This window comes from Mustela nivalis (assembly GCF_964662115.1).
Source record: "Mustela nivalis genome assembly, chromosome: 14".
In the NCBI taxonomy this organism is placed as follows: Eukaryota; Metazoa; Chordata; class Mammalia; order Carnivora; family Mustelidae; genus Mustela; species Mustela nivalis.
Window position 1 is genome coordinate 39,738,378 of NC_139033.1, and position 21,167 is coordinate 39,759,544.

Genomic DNA, 21,167 nt, shown 5'->3' on the forward strand with positions numbered 1-21,167 from the left:
GTAAAACACCTGCCATGTAGAAGGTGCTCAATAAATGTTAATTCTCTTTGCCTTCTATTAAAATACTTGTGTGCTTGTGTGTGTGTGTGTGTGTGTGCTCCAATAGAGGAAATTTGGACATTTCTCTGTGTATCTTTGTATTTATACACATTCACACACATATTTTGCTTTTTTACAGGATTCTCTTCTTACAAGTAAGATCTGAGAACCTTGACAAACCCTTTAAAGGACATGCTGATGCATCCTTAAGAAGGAGTAACCTGTAATACTGGGGCTCGGTTTGGAGACCAAGTCTTCCTCTTTGGGTATTTTGCTTTTAGACTTCTGGACCAGGTCTCCAATCTAGGATCTAAAATAATTAAAGCTATGCTTTTTTTGTGTGAATGTTGTTTGATTACTCTGGATGAAGAACTTTTCAGTTAGGTGCCTCTTTGGCCTCTAAGTGCCTCTTGAGCTATCACCAAGCGTCCAATTTCTTATAGACAACTAAGGTTTGTTTGTTTTTTTTAATTCCTCCATGCTGAGAATGATACAAACCCCTGAAATGCCATGGCAGATTAAAATAGCTCCTTTATAATAGCTCTAGGCCCACTAACACTCAACAACTTGAGTAAAAGTGAGTCAGCATTGAAAACCAAGCCACACAGTCAGGCCCTGCTTGGTTAGTTACATTTATTTACCTGTCAATTGTCGAATTGAAGAGGGGCTTTTAATTTAGTAGAATAGACAAATGGAATCTTGAAAACACTAGGGGAGCAAGCAGGGCTGGGTTTATGAACATATAGCTGATGCAGTAACACCAAGAGAGCCCCATACTTAGAAGGGCCTCTCATTGGATTAATGTTTTGCTGTTGTCATCTTGGTATTCTTTTTTTTTTTTTTTTTTTAAGATTTTATTTGTTGATTTGACAGACAGAGATCACAAGCAGACAGAGAGGCAGGCAGAGAGAGAGAGAGGGAAGCGGGCTCCCTGCTGAGCAGAGAGCCCGATGCGGGACTCGATCCCAGGACCCTGAGATCATGACCTGAGCCGAAGGCAGCAGCTTAACCCACTGAGCCACCCAGGCGCCCCGTCATCTTGGTATTCTTGATTTTGAGCAAGGGGAGCACTCGTTTTTATTTTGCACTGAATCTCACAAATTATTTAGCTGGTGCTAGGAACAAAGGAGGGAAGTACCACAGAAATGATATTAATAAAACACCTGTATGTCAGGCACAGGGCTAAAAGCTTAAAACAGATTATCTCATTCAACATGCCCTAGAAGGTAGGGATTATCATTTTAATTTTACCAAAAATGAAACTGGCCAGCAGAGACTAAGGTACTTACTCACGATTATGAATCTGGTAATGATAAATCCACTTGTCAGGGTTTTTCATAGAGAAGAATTTACTAATAATGTTTCTTCCATAGAGGAAATCACTCCATCTGCCCATTTTCCTTGGTGCTTCAAACATCAGACAACTTGAAGTAGGGAGAATAAACACTATTTGAATATAATAAGAGGCATAAAAATACAGTTTATATGAGTAACATGTGTTGCTTTGTTGTGGAATGAATTAGGAAGTGCTTTTTAAATTCCATACATCCCTTTCTTGGTTTTAATTAGATGGTATATAAACATATTTAATTAAATAAAATCATAGTTGAACCAACATTTGTGGGAGAGCATGGGGTTGCAGTGTGACTAGCATATTTTTAAAAATGCAGACATTTACAAGCTTCAATTGTCAAGACACCATGACTATTAAAAGACACAAACAACCATGTCACTTAAAAACACCATGAACATTAAAAGCATGAACAGCCACATCAGTGAAGTGTGCGAAAGTTACCAGTGCTTCTCTCCTCCTAGTCAAATTGGCCACATATGGCTCAGAGGAGAAACTCTAGACAGTGTTCAAGGGCTTTAACATGAAAAGAGTGAAGGTGTTTGTGAGTGTCTGTATTTTATGTTGGTAGCAACTAGGCAGGTAGAGGTTGAGTCTGAGGTCAAAGGGAAAATCTGAATTGGCAAAAGCCAATTAGTAGTCTTGTGTGTAGAGGCCCGGGATATTGCTGAACATCTTATAATGCACAGGACAGCCTTGCACAATAAAGAATTATCTAGCCCAAAGTGTCAGGTGGGCTGGCCAGAGGTTGGGCACTTTGACCTTGTAGTAGCATTTTTACCATCCTTTCCTCCATTTTACCATCTCTCTCTCTTCTCATTAGATTCAGGTCCCCAACTGGAATGAAGAACTGTTCTTCGTATGTGGGCTTTTCATTATAAATGGACATTTTTAGAGAAGGGAGGACATAAGAGAGGGAGAGAAGTATTATTTAGTTGCTTTTCTTTGTGGGAATTTACATTCTGAGGCTAAAGAGGAACACATTTGCTAGAAAAGAGATTTAAGAAAATAGCCACATTTTTATGGATTTTGTGAGTTGCCCCAGGGTGAAAGGCTGATGACTCAGAAATAATTTATAAGGTTTAGAAGTGAAAACCAGAAAACACAGAAAGGCTTCAGATGGTTGAAAGCGAACTATAATTATGACACACTGTCGTGCAATATGCATATCATGCAGTATTTACTTAACAGCTTTCATCCAAGGATCTCAAACCCTTTGTGCAAAAACTTTAATCATCATGAAGAAAACCTCTTCCCTGTCTCTCTTTGCACATCCCAATGCACACCAAAGTTGCAGTTTCAAATTTTCTCTGTGTCACCTAAAAATATTTGCTTCATACCATGTGACTGCGGCTATGAGAAGGTGTAAGCTTCTCATTGCTCTGACCTTTCTTTGTGGTTCTGTAGAAGTCTGATGAAAAGTCTGCATAGTTGTTTTAGTAATGACATTTAAAACATGACTTGTCAGGTTGTGCTCAATGGACCTTTCTTTGTCATTTTGGAGAAATGGGGACCAATGTGATCACAATACAAGTCATTAGGTCCCAGCTTGTAAATACAGTCTTCAAACTTCAGCCATTGAGGGAAAGAGAACTACTGGATCTCATATAGAAAGTGCAAGCAAATTGAAATAGATCAGGTTTATTTTGTTACCTTTATAGGCATCTAGCTTTAATGTAACAATTTTTAAAAAAGGAAACTCTTTTTCTGATTGCAAAGACAATTTCATGATTATTATGGAGAATTCGGAAAATACAGGAAGGAAGGAAAAAGAAAATGGAAATAATCCATAATAACCCATAATTTGGGTGCTCAGAGATAACCATACTTTAACAGTCTTTTCATAAAGCACAACTTAGGGGTTTTCTTTATTTCACAAATACATTTCCACATCTATTTCTTTACCAAACCGCAAAAACCATTGTGAGATGCATTGTCAGAACAAATGACATCGAAAAACCTTTATACATTTACTTGCTTTTGATGTTAATACGGAGGAAATGAATAAATATGGTTTTAGCGTCATCTAGGAGATGTTAATAATTTCAGTTTAATCAATAATCTCCATGTCCCTGGTTTGAGTTTACTATAAACTCAAAAGGAAATGTATTTATATGTATAGGACTTAGTTTTTAAAGCTGGTTCAAAGACTTCATTAAAGTTCCTGTTAATCCTAGAAGTACTGCTTGTGTCCCTGATATTTTTTAAAATTATTTTTCTTCTTATCCATTGTTTAAGATTTTCTAGCAAGACAAAAAATAAAGAGTATAATGTGAAAATCTTCCATAACCACACTGCACTTTGATACAACCACTGCAAACAGAGTGAACCACTATTAACAATATATAGATATACTACATCAGACCTTTTTTTATAATGCTTAGTATAAGGTAGACACAGCAATAATCATTTCTAATTTAGATGAGTGGGCTCATACCATACAGACTTTCTGCACTATGTTTTTTCAATTAGTATCTCTTGAATATTTATTTTCTATGTACAAAAATGTACTGTATTCTTGGGGCACCTGGGTAGCTCAGTGGGTTAAAGCCTCTGCCTTCAGCTCAGGTCATGATCCCAGGGTCCTGGGATCGAGCCCCACATCAGGCTCTCTGCTCAGCGGGGAGACTGCTTCCCCCCTTCTCTCTCTGCCTGCCTCTTTATCTACTTATGATCTCTGTCTGTAAAATAAATAAATAAAATCCTTTAAAAAAATGTACTGTATTCTTTTTAGTGGTTGCATTATTTTACAATTCCATATTTTTTTTAAAGATTTTATTTATTTATTTGGCAGACGGAGATCACAAGTAGGCAGAGAGGCAGGCAGAGAGAGAGAGAGGAGGAAGCAGGCTCCCTGCTGAGCAGAGAGCCCGATGCGGGACTCAATCCCAGGACCCTGAGATCATAACCTGAGCCGAAGGCAGTGGCTTAACCCACTGAGCCACCGAGGCGCCCTACAATTCCATATTGATAGGCACTTATCACCTATTTTCTACTGTAATAAACATCTTTGCCCTTCTTTAGGAATTCGAACCCACCCTTTCCTAACAGAAATTTAACCTAAAAGTCTAGTAAGAATGTTATCTTTATCTTTTTATATTAAGAAAACACCATGTGAAAACATACTGTGATATATACACAAGGCCTGTCAGTTCTGCTTCTGGACATGCTCTCAAAATTCTCCACTCCTCTGAATTTGCAACTGATACACCCCATGTCCAGGCCACATCCATCTGCCTTTTACCATCTATGGGCCCTAGAATGATCTTTTAATGATGTATAATTTCATTTTCTTGCTAAGAACCTTTTAAAGACTTCCCACAATGTTTAGAGTAAAAATCAAACGCCTTTCTTGCCATAGTCTTCACGGCACCACTAGGGCACACTTGACCTTTCTTCCTTACTTCTTCTCATAACGGTTTATCATTTCTTCCTTGCACCTGCACCACGCCAGCCCCCTTACTATTCTGGGGGTGTATAGTAGTCTGCAGTCAGCAAGCTGGAGACCTAGGAGAGCTGGTGATACAGTTCCAGTCTGAACCTAAAGGCCTGACAACCAGGAGAGCCAATGGTGTAAATTCCACTTTGAGTCCAGCTCTGAAAGCAGAAGACCAACATCTCAACTCTATGACAGGTAGAAAAGAAAGACAGGTTCTCACTTAGTTTTTTGGCAGTATTTAGGCCTGCGACAGAAGTGGATGAGGCTATCCACATTGGGGAGGGCACTACTTCACTCACTCTACCAATGTGAATGTTAATCTCATCCAGAAACATTCTCATAGACATACCCAGAATAATGTTTAACCAATATATGGGCGCCCTGTGGCCCAGTCAAATTGATGAATGAAATTACCACAGGACCTTCCAGCCTCTAGACCACTCAACCATTTGAAAGTTTTTTCATATTAACTGGCTTGCTCTTTTTTTCCAGCCTTCAGTTCAAATGTCAACACCTCCAACTGATTTTTCCAAACCACACTCTCTCAGATGGCCTCCCCCAGAATCAGATTCTCTCTTGACATACCGAGTATTATTTATAACACCAACTATGTAACTGTTCATTTGCTATTTACTTGTTTTTAATCTCTCTCTCCTACTAGAATGTAAACTGTATTAGGGCAGGGACCTAGTATGCCTTATACTTTAACAAAGGCAATTTTTAACAAAGGCAACAAAAACATATGTGCAGTAAATGAATGGCACTATTTCAACATCCGTTGGCTAACTTAATAATGTTAGATTTTTAAGTACTATATAAACTAATCTTCCTTATAGAAGAATTCTAAATATTATATGTAGATAAGCTCCTCCAGGAGGTGGAGCTTAATCTCTTCCTCTTCTAGGTGGACTAGATAGTGACTTACAAAGCATAGAGGATGGAAAGAGAGGAATGGTAAATTTACAGTGGAGAAGGCCAGCAGTCAATGACTCAATCAAATGATCATATAGGTATCATAAACCACTGGTGAGATGCATTCTGAAGGGCATAACATCACATCTGTGGAAATCTTGCCCAAAACATAGAACCGCAATGCAATCATAAGAAAACCTCTGACAACTGAGGGACTTCACAAAACTACTGATTAGTAGTCATCAAAAGCAGCAACGTCACAAGAAGAAAGGTAAAAGGAAGTGTTATAGGTTAAAAGAGACTATGACCTGACATCTAAACACAATGTAGTCGAATTCCAGAACAAAAAGAGAACATTTATGGGGAAAACTGGTGAAATCCAAATAAAATCACAAGTTTGTGGAAATACACCAATGTTGGTTTCTTAATTTGTTTTTAAAGATTGTATTTATTTAGTTGAGGGACAGAGAGAGCACAAGTGGGTGGGGGATAGAGGCAGAAGGAGAAGCAGATTGCTCACTGAGCAGAGAACCCCTGGCAGGGCTCAATCCCAAGATGCCCAAATTATTACCTGAGCCGAAGGCAGATGCTTCACAGCTAAACCACCCAGGTGTCCCTGGTTTCTTAGTTTTGACCAAAGTACCATGGTATTGTGAGATGCAAACACCTGAGGAAACGGCTGAGGCCTGAGAGAGAGAGAGACCTCTCTTCTTTACCTTTGCAACTTTTCTTTAAGTGTCAATTTATTCCAAAATACGATGCTTATTTTTAAAAAATACTCACAAACTAGAACCTAAATAAACCTTAATGTTTTATTTTCACATCTTTACAAATAAAAGAATACAAAAATGGAAAAGAGAGTCCTCTAGACTGAGCACACACACACACACACAGGGAACTAACTCTGTGAGGTGATGGCTGTGTTAATTAACTTGATTGTAGTAATCATTTCACAATGTGTTTGTATATTAAATCATCATGTTGCATACCCTAAATATATATAATTTTATTTGTAATTATACCTCAATAAAGCTGGGGGGAAAAAACTTACATAGTTGTTGCTGATATCCAAAAGTGCGATGAACATTTTGCCTCTTTATTAGTTCACATGTGTAGAAATTGATAACTACTATCTTCTGAATCATGTTTACAACATTTTTGAACTTCCTAGGTCTCAACTATTGTTTTCCATTTCTACTCCCATACTGTAAAATTCCTTAAAAGATGCTATCTGTGCAGTTAATACCCATTTAATTTTTATAATTGAAGGATATTTTTGAACATACTGGCACCCGACAGATAATTACTGCTGTTAAAATCATCACTCCATAAAAAGAGTTTCCACATGAGATGATTCTTACTTGTCTATAAGTTTTAGTTATTTTTCTTTTGAGTAAAAGCCAGAAAGATTATCAAGAAATCAGTGGTAATGAGAACCTGAAGTCAGAGTTGTTCAGTATGCAACCCACCTGAGGTGATAGACACGGAGCATTACCAACAGATTCTTCGGCTGGGGTCTGAAATCGTTCCTCCTACAAGGTAGTAACTATGCAAGAGCAAAAACACTTTGTTACTTTTGTTCTCACTCAGGCTGTCATCTTCATTCAGATAATGGCATCTGTTACCTTCACTTGTATAATGACAAACCAATAAATAATCCACTGAAGGGGAACGATTCTGATTTTGAATTTAATTTAATACAAAATCAGAAAAGATTCTGGTTTTAGATTTATCCAGCATTACGTAAGAAATCAATCCTTACTTGGGACGTTTATAAAATGTTGACTTTCTTTTCTTTCCCTTCATGAAGGCACAGATCAGAATCAGGAAAGACTAAGAAAGATGAGGAAATATCACAGATGGGAGGAGACTGAGAAAATGAAACAAATAAATGAGAGCTAGGATCCTGGATCACATCCTGGGACGGAAAAAAGACGTTGGGGGGAAAAAAAACAGGCAAATTTGAATCAGCTATGCAGTCCACAGTTTTGCACCAATGTTTGTCTCCTGCTTTTGATGATTTGATTATGGTTATGTACATTGTTGACAGAGAAACTGAGTAAAAGGGAGAAAACAACTTTCTGAATTATTTTTGCAACTTTCTTTCCAATTTTTTTTAAGTCTATAATAATTGCAAAATAAATTTTTTTTTTTTGTAATTGCGTTGGAAAATTCCTCAGGAAGTTGTTATTTCAGAGGGAAACATACTGTTTCTCAATAGTTCCAATAGAGCTGGTTTTCCCTCCAGCTTTGAACAGAGCGTTGTTTCTTTAGTTGAGCAGCAGATAAAGTACGATTATTGATGTGTGCTTTAGGAATATTTTGTACAGAAATACATGTTTCAAGATTCCAGAATTATACTTTGCACCATGAAATGTCTATACTTTGAGAGGCCCATCGGAGGCAAGACCAACTGAGAGAAAGATCCGTATTTCTCAACTTGTGTTTACACCAGAGTGTTGGTTTACTGAGTGGACTATTGGGCTATAATGCCTAGATAATTTAAAATTGGGGGAACTATTTTCCTCTTTCCATTTTTTTTCTTTCTTGTCAAGTGCACATAGTGGAATTTGAATAAATAAAATGTAGATATCATGTGACTTCACTGTGGTCCAGTGGAGGAAGTAAGTACCCACGAATTTTGCTATTCAAGTGCTGGGGGAGTTCACTCTTTGAGATCATCTTCTAAATGATAATCATTAAAAGCAAGTTCTTTTGGCACTTCAGCAATAATATTGTTTTATAATTACTATTCAGTAATCACCTACCACGTGCTTACCCATTGGTCTCTCTCTGGTCTATCTAACACATAACTCAAGAAGGAAACATCTATATTTTACAGTGGACTCTTAGAAGAGTTAAGCCACTGGCCCACTCTAAGCTTTGACCTCAGATTGGGCTATCTCTAAATGTCTCACTATTTGTAGGGGTTGGCCTAGCCTGCAACAAATTCTACCCTCAGTGAAGTTATGTCATAGTGAGATTTCAGTAATATAAGTCCTATGACCTGTTTGAATAGTCTGCTAATTTTAAGAGGAGATGTGATACTTGAAAATGGTCTTATATAATTATATTTCCTTCAGTATGTAGAAATATATGAGAAAATCCAACATCTTCTAGTTATTAAGTTATTAGGTTCTATTAGTAATGGAATGTATTAAGCTAATACATTATGTATTTTATAAGTACATTAACTTAACTATATCAAGATCCTAGAATGCTTTTTCATAATGTATAGTATTGCAGTATAATAAATGTGTTTTTTAAAAGCCAGAAAAGAAGTCAGTGATCTAAAAGAAGTAACTCAATGTTAACTTTGAAAAGTCTACTTCTTTGGCCCTTTATTTATCGTTCAGATGCATAGTGAAAAATTTATGGGTAATCTCTTCAGTACAAAGTCACTCTTTCAAAGCAAAGATAAATAACCAATCTTACCCTGATCTCACTGACAGTTCCAACAAAAAATTTTAATTATGGACTTTGGACATAGGAAACATTATTCAGTGGAGCTTTTATTTTAGAATACAGATGCTCTGTAATTGAACTGGTAGACAAAGATCATTTACTTGATAAAGAAGCAAGGAAAATGTTGTGCCTATTTCCCCTTTCACCTTACAATTAAAGGAACATAATTAGATACTATACTTTTGCTCCCTGTTATAAGATACAGGTTTAAACCTATCCCTTACATCACAAAACCCAACAAGTTTCATTCCCTGCACATCAGCAACCCTTCTCAGTGAAGTCAAAATGCAGTGAAGGGGTTCTGAGATCCTCCTTGCCAGACCAGACAATGTTCCCTCCGGGGGGATGTAATAAACAAAGAACACCAGCCCTCCTTACCTGAGTTTTCAGAACTACAGTGTGACCTGCATGATCATTGTTTCCTAAACTTTCCTGAGCACAAGAATAATCTAGACGCCAACTTAAAATACCTTTTTCCAGGCATGTCCTCTAGAAATTCTAATTTCTCTTTTTTTAAAAAAAGAATTTACTTATTCATTTGACAGAGAGAGACACAGCGAGAGAGGGAACATAAGCAGGGGGAGTGGAAGAGGGAGAAGAAGGCTTCCCGCTGAGCAGGGAGCCCTATGTGGGGCTCATGTAGGGCTCATGCAAGGCTCGATCCCAGGACCCTGGCATCGTGACTGGGATCATGACCTGAACTGAAGGCAGACGCTTAATGACTGAGCCACCCAGGAGTCCCTAGAAATTCTAACTTTATAGACTGTAGTGGAGCCCAAGGTTCTGAATTTTAGACGAATGTCACAGATGATGAGGCATATTTGAGACATAAATTTAAAAAAAAATAAAATAAAATATCTTGTGCTCCTATGGGGTGTTATCGGAATATTGGGGACAGTAGAACTCTGCTATCTGTCAAATTTCAGTTTTCCTCATTTATGAATTTTTTTAACCTCTCCTTCAATGCCCGTTGTTAAAGGTAATGATAATATCTATCTCTTAAATTTATAATAAGTATTAAATATAAAGGATCCAGGCTCTTGCTCAGGCTCCAGGCTCTCTGGTCTGAGGATCAGCAGCTAGAAGTCACTGAGAACTTGTTAAAAATGCAGAATGTCAAGCTCTGCCCCAGACCCACTGATTTCTGAACATGCTTGTTAAGAGGGTGTCTTGGATGATTCATAGGCACATTAATGTCAGTGAAACGCTGACCTAGTCACTGAGTGAGTGAGTGTTCAGGAAATGCTAGATTCTTTCCTCTTCATTATCGTCATTGTACCAATAATCCAGTTCAGCTGGAGCTCAGTGACTGTCACCACCATTTCTTATTGCTGGTTTCAGCCCAGCAGGTACCCTTCTCTCTGGTGCACCGTGGAAAGGGGTCCATATGTAAACAAATGCATGGGCTGGAAACCAGGCTACCACAAAAGGTGAAGTCTGAGGATTTCTGCCTTTGCTCCTTCACACTCCCCCAAGCAGGTAGCTGACAACAGTCATTTTACAGTCTCTTCTAAGGATTATTTCAAAGCCTCTCCACGTGTCTCAATGGGAGCTTCCTGCTCAACTTCTGTTACCAATTAGCAACTATTGGTAGCAGGGGAGACCTGTAGTTAATGTTTAAACTGCTGTTTAAATAAAAATTTATTTATTAATTTTCATAAGGTTTCATAAAAGGGTTTTGGGGCTCCCTTCCCCCCCCTTCCAGATTTATCATTGAAGCCTGCAATGTCAGAGGAGGAGAACTAGGTAGAACCTGTCTTACTGCATCAAAGACATTTTCGGTAATTGCCTGCATTAGATGTGCAGTAGCACATGTTAGTACATGACAATGAAAATGAAGACTATATTTTAAACATCGGGGGTGCACTCAGGGAACAATGGAAAAGGCCAGCTGCAACAATGAACATTTTAACTGAAATGCTTTTATTAAAACTTCAAATAAACTTAGCTTAATGTTTAAAAATAAATGGGCTAATTTTCAGATTCATAGATACCCAAGGCACAAAACGAAAGTCTTCTTCTATGCCTTGTGTTTCTTAATGAGTTTGCTCCCCAACAGAACGTATTGAAGTATTGAAGTCTGGTCTTTGTTAGGGTCCTATCACTCCTGTTTCTCATAAAAATAGTCTTTTTGATTTTTCCCTTTGACACAGATGAACGCCCATCCTGAGTGGCTTCTGCTTACACGATACTCTGCAGCTAAGCCAGCGGACTGACCTCAACCACAACCACACCCCCCCATTTTCTACGCTCTGCAGAGGGTGGTAGATTCACTCTTAACCTATCGTTCCTAAATTCTTGGGGGAAAAAAATCTGTATATTGAAAGACCGAACACCAAGTTGAATATGCCTGAATTCCACATGTAGGTCTTTGAACTCACTACCATCCTTTGCAGTGTTGTGGAGGACAAGCTTATCTGCTCTTTTCTGTTCTGGTGGGATAGATTAGCAGGGAAAATGAGACATGTCTCAAGATCGAGAAAGTAAGGGAGAACATCTTTCACTAAGATCAAGGGGTCACCAAAGGATTAGGTCTTCAACAAAAAGGATTTTGTACCTAAATTCACCAAATAAACCATCCTTCATGGGATAGGTTGAATTATATCGTCCCCAAATTCATATTATGAAGTCCCAACCTTCAGGATGTGACTTGACTTAGAGATGGAGTTGTTACAGAGGTAATCATGTTAAAATGAGGTCGCGAGGGTGAATCCTAATCCAATATGACCAGTGTCCTTTTAGAAGAGGGAATTTAGACACAGACACTCACAGAGGGAAGACTGTGAAGTGACTTGGGAAGGAGATGGCCATCCATCAAGCCAAGGAGAAAGGCCTGGAACACAGTCTTACCTCAGAAGAAACAAACTCTGGTAACACTTTGATTTGGGGCTTCTAGCCTCAAGAACTGTGAGACAATACATTTCCATTGTTTAAGCTACCTATTTTGTGACACTTTGTTGCGACAGATCTAGCAAATTAACATACCTCATGAGTCACTGGGAAGAGCAAACAGTAAGGGATGTTGTATTTGTCAGGATTAGGGCAGATAAACTGTCTATAATGTGCTTATAATTAAAACAACAAGACATCTGATATTTTCTTTTTTCAGTTTAACTTGGCTTGCTTTTAGCTGAATAACAACTACGTCTATTATAACTAGTAACTATTATAGTCATATTGCCTGGCACAGTTCAGGAATGCTTTCATGTGTATTATTTCATTATCATTACAAAATACTTTCTTATTTGTTAATTCTTTGATCTTCACAGAAACCTTGATCCACACAGGAGCTTAGTGTATTACCTTCAAGTATGGGTCCAAGTAGCAAGAACATTGCTAATACAGTCTGTCTATAAGCCCTGCTGACATCCCAAATCCTTATGGAACTGGGTAGGATTCCCCACTCCATGCCCCTGCCCCAGCCCCCATCAGGAATGATTGTGTCAGATAGCAGCAGAAAGCTGAACATACCTATTCTGGTTTGTACAGAGATTGGCTGTCTGGCAAATCAAAGGAGAGATGGACCTAAGACCTTCTTTATATGGAAATGGTAAGATCTGAAGGGCACTACCTAAGGGCATCATACCTTCTCACACCTCCAGGGTACTATCAAAGTGCCTGAAATTCCCACCCTGGAAAAGGGTTCTAGAAGAGCCCTTTGTGCAGTGCACATATCCCTTGCGGCAGTTATAGAGTTGACAGTAGAATTTCCTTTGGGGGTTTATATGGGAAAAGGCAAAGACTTGTGGGAAGAGGCAAAGATCAACTGTCCAATTAGAACCAACTTAAAAATGATACTTATAACGCAGGAAATGAGTAAGTGCAGTTTATTGTCACCTCCTGAGTGAATTAAAGGGCTTGCCCTAGTTAATGTAGCAGTCCTACAAGGCCACTTTCCTTTTGAACTGAGTATCTGCATGGAAGTCACTGAGTTTCTTGCACAAAAGTCACCGAGTTTTCTGAAATTTATAATCTATACTGGTTTTTACATAACACAGAGGTTGGCAAACTTTTCCTGTAAGGCAAAGTAGTAAATATCTAAGTTTCTTAGGCATAAGGTCTCTGGTGTCCATTACAAATATTCAGCTCTGCCTTTGTAAGTGTAAGTAGCCAGAGACAATACATCAACAAGCGGGCATAGCTGTAATCGAAACTTTATCTATGAGCACTGAAATTGGAATTTCATACTTTTTAAAAGATTTTATTTATTTGAGAGAGAGAGAAAATGCAGAGCAAGGGAACGAAAGAGCGCGCATGAGTGAGGGAGGAGAATCAGAGGGAGAGAGAGAAGCAGACTCACCATGAGCAGGGAGCCCAACTTGGCGGATCACAACCCGATCCCAAGGGAGATACTTAACTGACTGAGCCACCCAGGCCCCCTGGAATTTCATAATTTTTGTGTCATAAAATATTCTTTTAAATTTTATTTTATTTTATTTTATTTTATTTTATTTTATTTTATTTTTAAAGATTTTATTTATTTATTTGACAGAGATCACAAGTAGGCAGAGAGGCAGGCAGAGAGAGAGAGGAAGGGAAGCAGGCTCCCTGCTGAGCAGAAAGCCCGATGCAGGGCTCCATCCCAGGCTGAAGGCAGAGGCTTAACCCACTGAGTCACCCAGGCACCCCTTAAAATATTCTTTTTTTAAAAAACCATTTTAAAATGTCAAAACCATTCTTAGCTCTTGGTCCTACCAAAGCCCTCTGTAGGCTGTATTTGGTGCATGGGTCCTCATTGTAAAGCTGATACAATGCACTACCCTCAAAGAGTTGAACTCCATCAATTCATAATTGAGATCATCCTTAAAGATCAGCTGGTTTGGCAGCTTGGGGAGAAAACTTTTGTATTGAAGAAGGGGGGAACCATACATCACGTCCTTACCCCTTAATATTCCAGCATCTATTTCCTAAATCCTATAACTCATATTGACATATAATTTTGTATTCACAGATCTTTTTTATTGCAATATAACCATTGAATTTATATCCTTTCCTAATTTTAATTCCTTGCAACATGGTACATATTTTCTGTTTCTCATATGCTTTTGCTGTTCAAATACGTTCAGTCTATGAGTTTTCTCTAGATTCATATTGCATTTTTAACCAGCTGACTAGTGAGGGTTTCCCAATTCCTTGTCTTTGCTCATTGCTTTGTTCCTCGTACCGCCTCCTGTGGCTTATCTCTACATTTCTGGGAAGGAGTGGCCATAACTGAATCATAACTTTGCTCCACACTGCCATCTCAAACTTACCCACCCAGAGCACAGCTGCTATCTCTCCATCTCTTGTAATTACCCCCATATTCCTATCACAACAGAGCACTGGTAATTGTGTTACTTTTTTTTTTTTTCTGTTATTTACCTTTACTTTGAGCTTAGCATGGGCTTAGTAACTAAAGTCAGTATGGATCGTAGAAGTAACTCATGCATGTAAGTAGGGATTCCAAACAGTTATGCTTTCTCTTACGTCTTTTTGTGGCCTACACAGAAATTTGTGGAAACTGGAAGACCTGAGCTCGTGTTCTAGTCCTGCTATTTGTCACACAGGTAAACTCTCACACAGGTAATCTCTGATCACCAAACTTCTCACAACCTTAGTCACCTCACCTGCAATGATACCCACTCCCGGGAAGCCTGGGTGAATCAGTCAGTTAAGAATCTGCCTTCGGCTCAGGTCATGATCTCAGGGTCCTGGAGATCAAGTCCCGTGTTGGGCTTCTTGCTTAGTGGGGAGGCTGCTTCACCCTCTGCCCCTCTTCTGCTTATTCTCTCTCTCTCTCTCTCTCTGACAAATAAAACCTTTAAATAAATAAATAAATAAAAGGATACTCACTCCTCTATCCTCTAAAGACCTGCTTTGTCTACTTTAGGGATTCATTTGAGAATAAATGCTAAAGTATATGTGAAGGGGCTTTATACCAAATGCCAGAATATTTTATTTTACTCTTTTTTATTTTAGATACAAGGAGCAACACTTACTGTTTGTTTGTTTTTTTAAAGATTTTATTTATTTATTTGACAGACAGAGATCACAAGTAGGCAGAGAGGCAGGCAGAGAGAGGAAGGGAAGCAGGCTCCCTGCCAAGCAGAGAGCCCGATACGGGGCTCGATCCCAGGACCCTGGAATCATGAGCAGAGCTGAAGGTAGAGGCTTTAACCCACTGAGCCACTCAGGCACCAACACTTACTGGTTTTTATTTCTAGCTTTCCCCCCTTTCGTCTTTGCTTCTTCTCTCATTTATCTCTCAAAATTTTTTAAACTTAAATTCAATTAATTAATGTATAATGTATTATTAGTTTCAGAGGTAGAGTTCAGTGATTCAACAGTCTTATATAATACCCAGGGCGCATTACATCACGTGCCTTCCTTAATGTCCATCACCCAGTTACCCCATCCCTCCATCCTCCTTCCTTTTAGCAACCCTCAGTTTGTTTCCTATGATTAAGAGTCTCTTACAGTTTGTCCCCCTTTCTGATTTTGTCTTATTTTATCTTTCCCTCTCTTCCCCTATGATCCTGTTTAGTTTTTTTGTTTTTTAATTAATTAATTTATTTATTTGTCAGACAGAGATCACAAGTAGGCAGAGAGGCAGGCAGAAACAGAGGAGGAAGCAGGTTCCCTGCTTGAGCAGAGAGCCCGATGTGGGGCTCGATCCCAGGACCCTGGGATCACGACCTGAGCCGAAGGCAGAGGCTTTAACCCACTGAGCACCCAGGTGCCCCTTCTCTGTTTTGTTTCTTAAATTCCACATATGTGTGAGATCATATGATAATTGCCTTTCTCTGATGGATTTATTTTGCTTAGCATAATACCCTCTAGTTCCATCTACGTCTTTGCAAATGAATGCCAAAATATTTTAAAGCTGTATTTGCTCAAACATTCAGAGTTGGAAGAGATCATAGAAATTATGGAGTCCAACTGGGTCATTTTACAGAGGAGGAAAGTAAAACCCAGAAAGATTAACTTGCCTTGTTGTCATTGAGCTGTTTAGCAGAGCAGGTTTCCTGGTTCCTAAACCAGTGTTTTTTTTTTTTTTTTTTAATCTCAGCATACTCTTCCTAGGTAGAGCGTGTTCCTCTCCGGTCATTCAGCTGTACGCTTTGATGGTGTGAAAAGCACAATCTCGAGAGCCAAATACTTTTATTCTTATGTTATTTTTAAAGATCGTATTTATTTATTTATTTATTTGTCAAAGAGAGAGAGTGAGCACAAGCAGAGGGCGTAGAAGGGGGAGAATCAGGCTCTTTGCTGCAGGGCTGTGTCCCAGGACCCTGGTATCAGGCTGTCGCTTAACCAACGGAGTCACCCAGATACCCCAGCCAAATACTTTTCAAGTGCCAGGTCTGCAGAGTATAATTAAATATACAAGCTTACAAAGAGCAGGACAATTTAAAGATAAATGCACAAGGATTATAGATGAGTAGGAATTTTATTTGACATTATGTGAAATATCTGCCTGGAAATGATTCTTGCTCACTGAGGTGGCGGTTTTGTAAAAGCTTCAATAGCAAGGATTTACATTAAGCTTAAACAGATTAGCTCTTTCCTTCAGGGTCAACAAATGGATAACATATGCTGTCAATAATCACCATTTTCAAATGATTTCATTACACAAACGCTAACGTGGAGTAACAGGTTAATCGTGGAATGGTTCTGCCTAAAGTTTAACTCAAATTGATGTAAAAATTTAGATTTGGAATTATTGAAGAGGATACTGACATAAGTTTTAGATGAAATAGACAACACATTAATTTGTTTACAGTGTTGAATTTTGGAAGAATACTTTCTTGGACATTGGGTTGAGTTCCTTCTCTGTACCTTCTAACAGAATTTTGCTCATAGAATTTAAGAAAGATAAAGCTGGCAAGCCTCCAAATTCATGTATCTCAAATTTTTGAACTGTTCTGATCACAAAAATCTTATCTGTATAACCTATTTAATTCAAACTTTTTATTCCAGTGGATAAGGAAATATTATTAGGTGTTAAATTAGAGAAAAGACTTCAGTGGACAAAGTTCAGGATAATTGTCCTAGGATATTAGAACTGAGAAGGCCTCCCACATTTTTGTTAGAGTTGAGCTTCTATAATCTCATCCACCAGCATTATTCCACTGTCCTCACTGAAGTTTTAATGGCCAGATTCAGGATTGTATACATATTTTTATAGATAATAAATTCATAATAAAAATGAAAATTATAGAGTTCTCTGATGGTCTCATTGGAGTCTGTGCCTCTAGCTGGCTGACTAAACGTGAGAAGGATAAAACAGCTTTATGTTGCTATTATCTGTTTTTCTATATCTAAGGCAAATTTTAAGACATAATAGAATTTGAAAGCCCATTAATTTTGATCAGGCCATTTACTAAAGTATTTCTACAACCCCAATCACAAAGAACACAGAGGGTGAGGAGAAAATGCATGTCATAAAAATATTATGTATGTGTTTAATTCAATAAAGCAGAATACATCTGCTTCAGCAACAAGCCAGACTTGCTGGCATTGAATACCTTCTCCAGTGGGGTCACCCTTGCCCTGCGTCACCTTTAACCACAGTTCGGGAAAAATTGCTGAGCCAGATTCTCACATGAACATTGTGTTATCAGACTGTAACTGTATTTAATGCTTTTGAATCCAGCCCTTTCTACCTTGAAAATTCTTTTACTTACATTTCTTTTACTTAAGATTTCCTTTGTTTTTTTGCAAATCTCAGTAAATGCTTGTGTTACACACACTTTTTTTTTTTTTTTTTTCAAATTATCTCAATACTTTCGGAGTAGCTGGGAGAAGGGAGCTTAGTCTTGAAGGAATGTACAGAGTGTGGAGCAAAAAAACAGATTTCACCACAAACGGCATCATGCACACGTCCTTTGAATTGGGCAATGCTTCCATGAAAGGAACTGAATCAAGTCACACATTTATATAAGTCAATTCAAGCTTTTTTTTTTTTTTTTTTTTTTAAATCTCACAGCCCATAGCTCATTCCCTCCAAATCTACTAACTCAGAAATAGACCCAAGGACACAGACGATGTTTTCATTCTCAACTTTATTAGTGGCAAATGTAGGTTTGTTTTTTGTGGGTATTTTTTAAAGATTTCATTTGTTTAGGGGCGCCTTGGTGGATCTGTAGGTTAAAGCCTCTGCCTTTAGCTCGGGTCATGATCCCAGGGTCCTAGTGATGAAGGATTGAGACCCGCATCAGGCTCTCTGTTCAGCAGGAGCCTGCTTCCTCCTCTCTCTCTCTCTCTTTCCCTCTCTGTCTACTTGTGACTGTCAAATAAATAAAATCTTAAAAAAAAAAAAAGATTTCATTTGTTTATTTGAGAGACAGCACAACCAGGAGGAGAGGGAGAAGCAGGCTCCCCTGCTGAGCAGGGAGCCTGACATGGGGCTTGATCCCAGAACCCCTGAGCCGAAGGCAGATACTTAGCTGACTGAGCCACCCATGTGCCCCCACAAAACTAGGTTTGAAGGAAAAAGGGTGTTTTTTTTTTCCCCTCTACCTCATCGCCCTCCCCACCATGAATTGAAGATAAATAGTCCCATGTGAACAGTCAACCTGACTTTCCTTCCCAGTAACAGGGTAAGAAGCTAGATTTAAGACAGCAGAGGCCTGTCCGGGCATGCAGGAGGCCCAACTCACCTGCCGGTTGCCTGGTTGGAACCTGGAAGCACCGCACGCCAGCAATGCCTCCGGGGAGGCGAGCCGGGAGGGATTCTGAAGGCAGAGCCGCAGCACGTTAACCCCACCTGGACTTATGATTGTCAGACCCTCCTCCTCACTAATTAAATAAATACCTATTTTGGCCCGGGGGAAGAGCAAAGAGAGGATGAAGAAAGAAAAGGAGAGAGAGAAAGTAAATACATTGCCTCTGGGGCAGTAGAGCAGAGGTCCTTTTCATTATTAAAATATTAAGAGCAAATGTTTAACACCCTTCCCCCACTATTGACAACAGTTGGAAAAATAGATGACCACGATTATTTTGGGTGTGACTTCATTCTTTTATCTGTATTTTGTTTGATCAGACAATATTGGTTTCAAAGTCCAGTTATGCACACAGCTTCCTTTGGAGACAACTATTCAAGATTTAGAGTAAAGTGGTATCAGTCACTGCCTATTGAATACAAAATATCTCTCCTGGGGATGGTAGTTAGCGAAGAGAGATTAACTATTTTTTTCAATCAACCTCTCTTGTTTTAAACAGGTAATGCTAAGTCTACGGGTAAATAAAATAAGGCTTCCCTTAGATTTCTATTGGCAGTATCTCATGTATTTATTGAGATAGCTAGAGAAAAGTTTTTCATTTAAGTTGGCATGATCTCCCTGGAAGGATCATCATAAATCAAGAGACAAAACCCTTCTCCCATTCTACATTGATCGTAAGGAGGCTTTCAATAGCTTCTGTACCAATTCTAGTACTCATATCTCCAAAAATAGTATCTGCCACAGGGTATGAGAGATAAAAATATAGAGGTAGAGGACATCGAATCTACTAGGTGTCAAGCAGCACAGAACAGATTCTTGAAGCAAGAACAGATCTATTATAGGAAAGGAAAGTAGCAGTTGCTTTGAAGTCGCTGGAAATCAAAACGGTTGATGTATCATTTCCAGAGCCAAAATGTTCAACATATGGAAATGGGTTATTTAAAGCCCAAGTCTTTTCCAGACATATTCATTAAAAATACACTGGACAACCTAGCAAGAAAATGGGCAAAAGATTTGAACAGACACTTCACAGACGCTTAACTTCATGAGTCACTGGAGAAATGTAACTTAAAACCAGTGCAGGCCCATTGAGAAAACTCAAGAAAAATGGACTATCCCACGTGTCGATGAGGATGTGGAGCAACTGAAACTCTCATACACTGTTCAAAACAACGCGATAACTTTGGAAAGCAGTGTGGCAGTTTCTTAAAAAGTTAAACATAGCATTGCCATATGTCATTCAATTCCTAACTATTTGACTTAGAGAAGTGAAAACAGATGCCCACACGAAGAATTGTACATGGAAGTTTTTACCAGGTTTGTTTGAAAGAGTTGAAACTGCAAACGACCCAAATGTCCATCTGTAATGAACAGATAAAAGTGATACATCCATAGAATGGAACATTACTCAGCAGTAAAAAGGAATGGACAATTGATGTTCATCACAACATGGGTGGATCTTAAAATGAATAGCTGAGTAAAAGGCAGGCAACAAAAAGAGCAATTGGATGATAACATATATATAAAATTCCGGAAAATGTTAATCCATAATGACACAAAGCAGATCAGTGGCTTTCTGTGGAAAGGGGTAAAGTTAGGGAGGGATTACCAAGGGGCATGAAATAATTGAATTAAAGTATTAATTAATTAAGCTCTGGATTTCCTAGATTCATTCACTAACTGTATAGATCCAGCTTTCCCTTTACTATTCTGTTCAAACTTTTTTGTGACTCTCAAATTTTCTTTTAAAGCAATAGACTCCTGGGGGCACGTGGATGGCTCAGCCATTAAGCCTCTGCCTTCGGCTCAGGTCATGATCCTGGCTTCCTGGGATCAAGCCCCATATCAGGCTCCCTGCTCAGCAGGGAACCTGCTTCTCCCTTTCCAACTCTCCAGTGCTTGTGTTCCCTCTCTCACTATCTCTTTCTGTAATAAATAAATAAGTAAATAAATAATCTTAGAGCAATAGACTCTTTAATCAAGAAAAATTTCACCTGAAACACCCACCTCAATCATTGTCTCTGCTGTAGATTAAAGTAAAACCTTATGACTCTATTTTATAAGGTTGTGTTTTTAAATTCTTACCAATAAGTGCAAGGTAACTAAAGAATGGTAACCATAGATTTGCCATTTAGGTTTGTGAGTGATGTTCATATATCGACCTCGGCACCTATTTCTTTATCTGGTTTGGATCACAGAGTTTTCAGAAATTCCAGAATCATATAGATAAGCAATTTCAAATGGTATATATATTTTT

The 21,167-nt window shown here is 38.6% G+C and overlaps 1 long non-coding RNA gene across 1 annotated transcript; it reads right to left on the reverse strand.

Annotated features, from left to right (window-relative positions):
* Positions 1-3,234: 3,234 nt before the first annotated feature.
* Positions 3,235-7,289, reverse strand: LOC309848189. The gene is made up of 2 exons (XR_014302887.1): positions 7,211-7,289; positions 3,235-3,633 (listed from the first exon to the last, which is right to left on the reverse strand). It is a non-coding gene; the product is annotated as an uncharacterized lncRNA (long non-coding RNA).
* Positions 7,290-21,167: the final 13,878 nt, after the last annotated feature.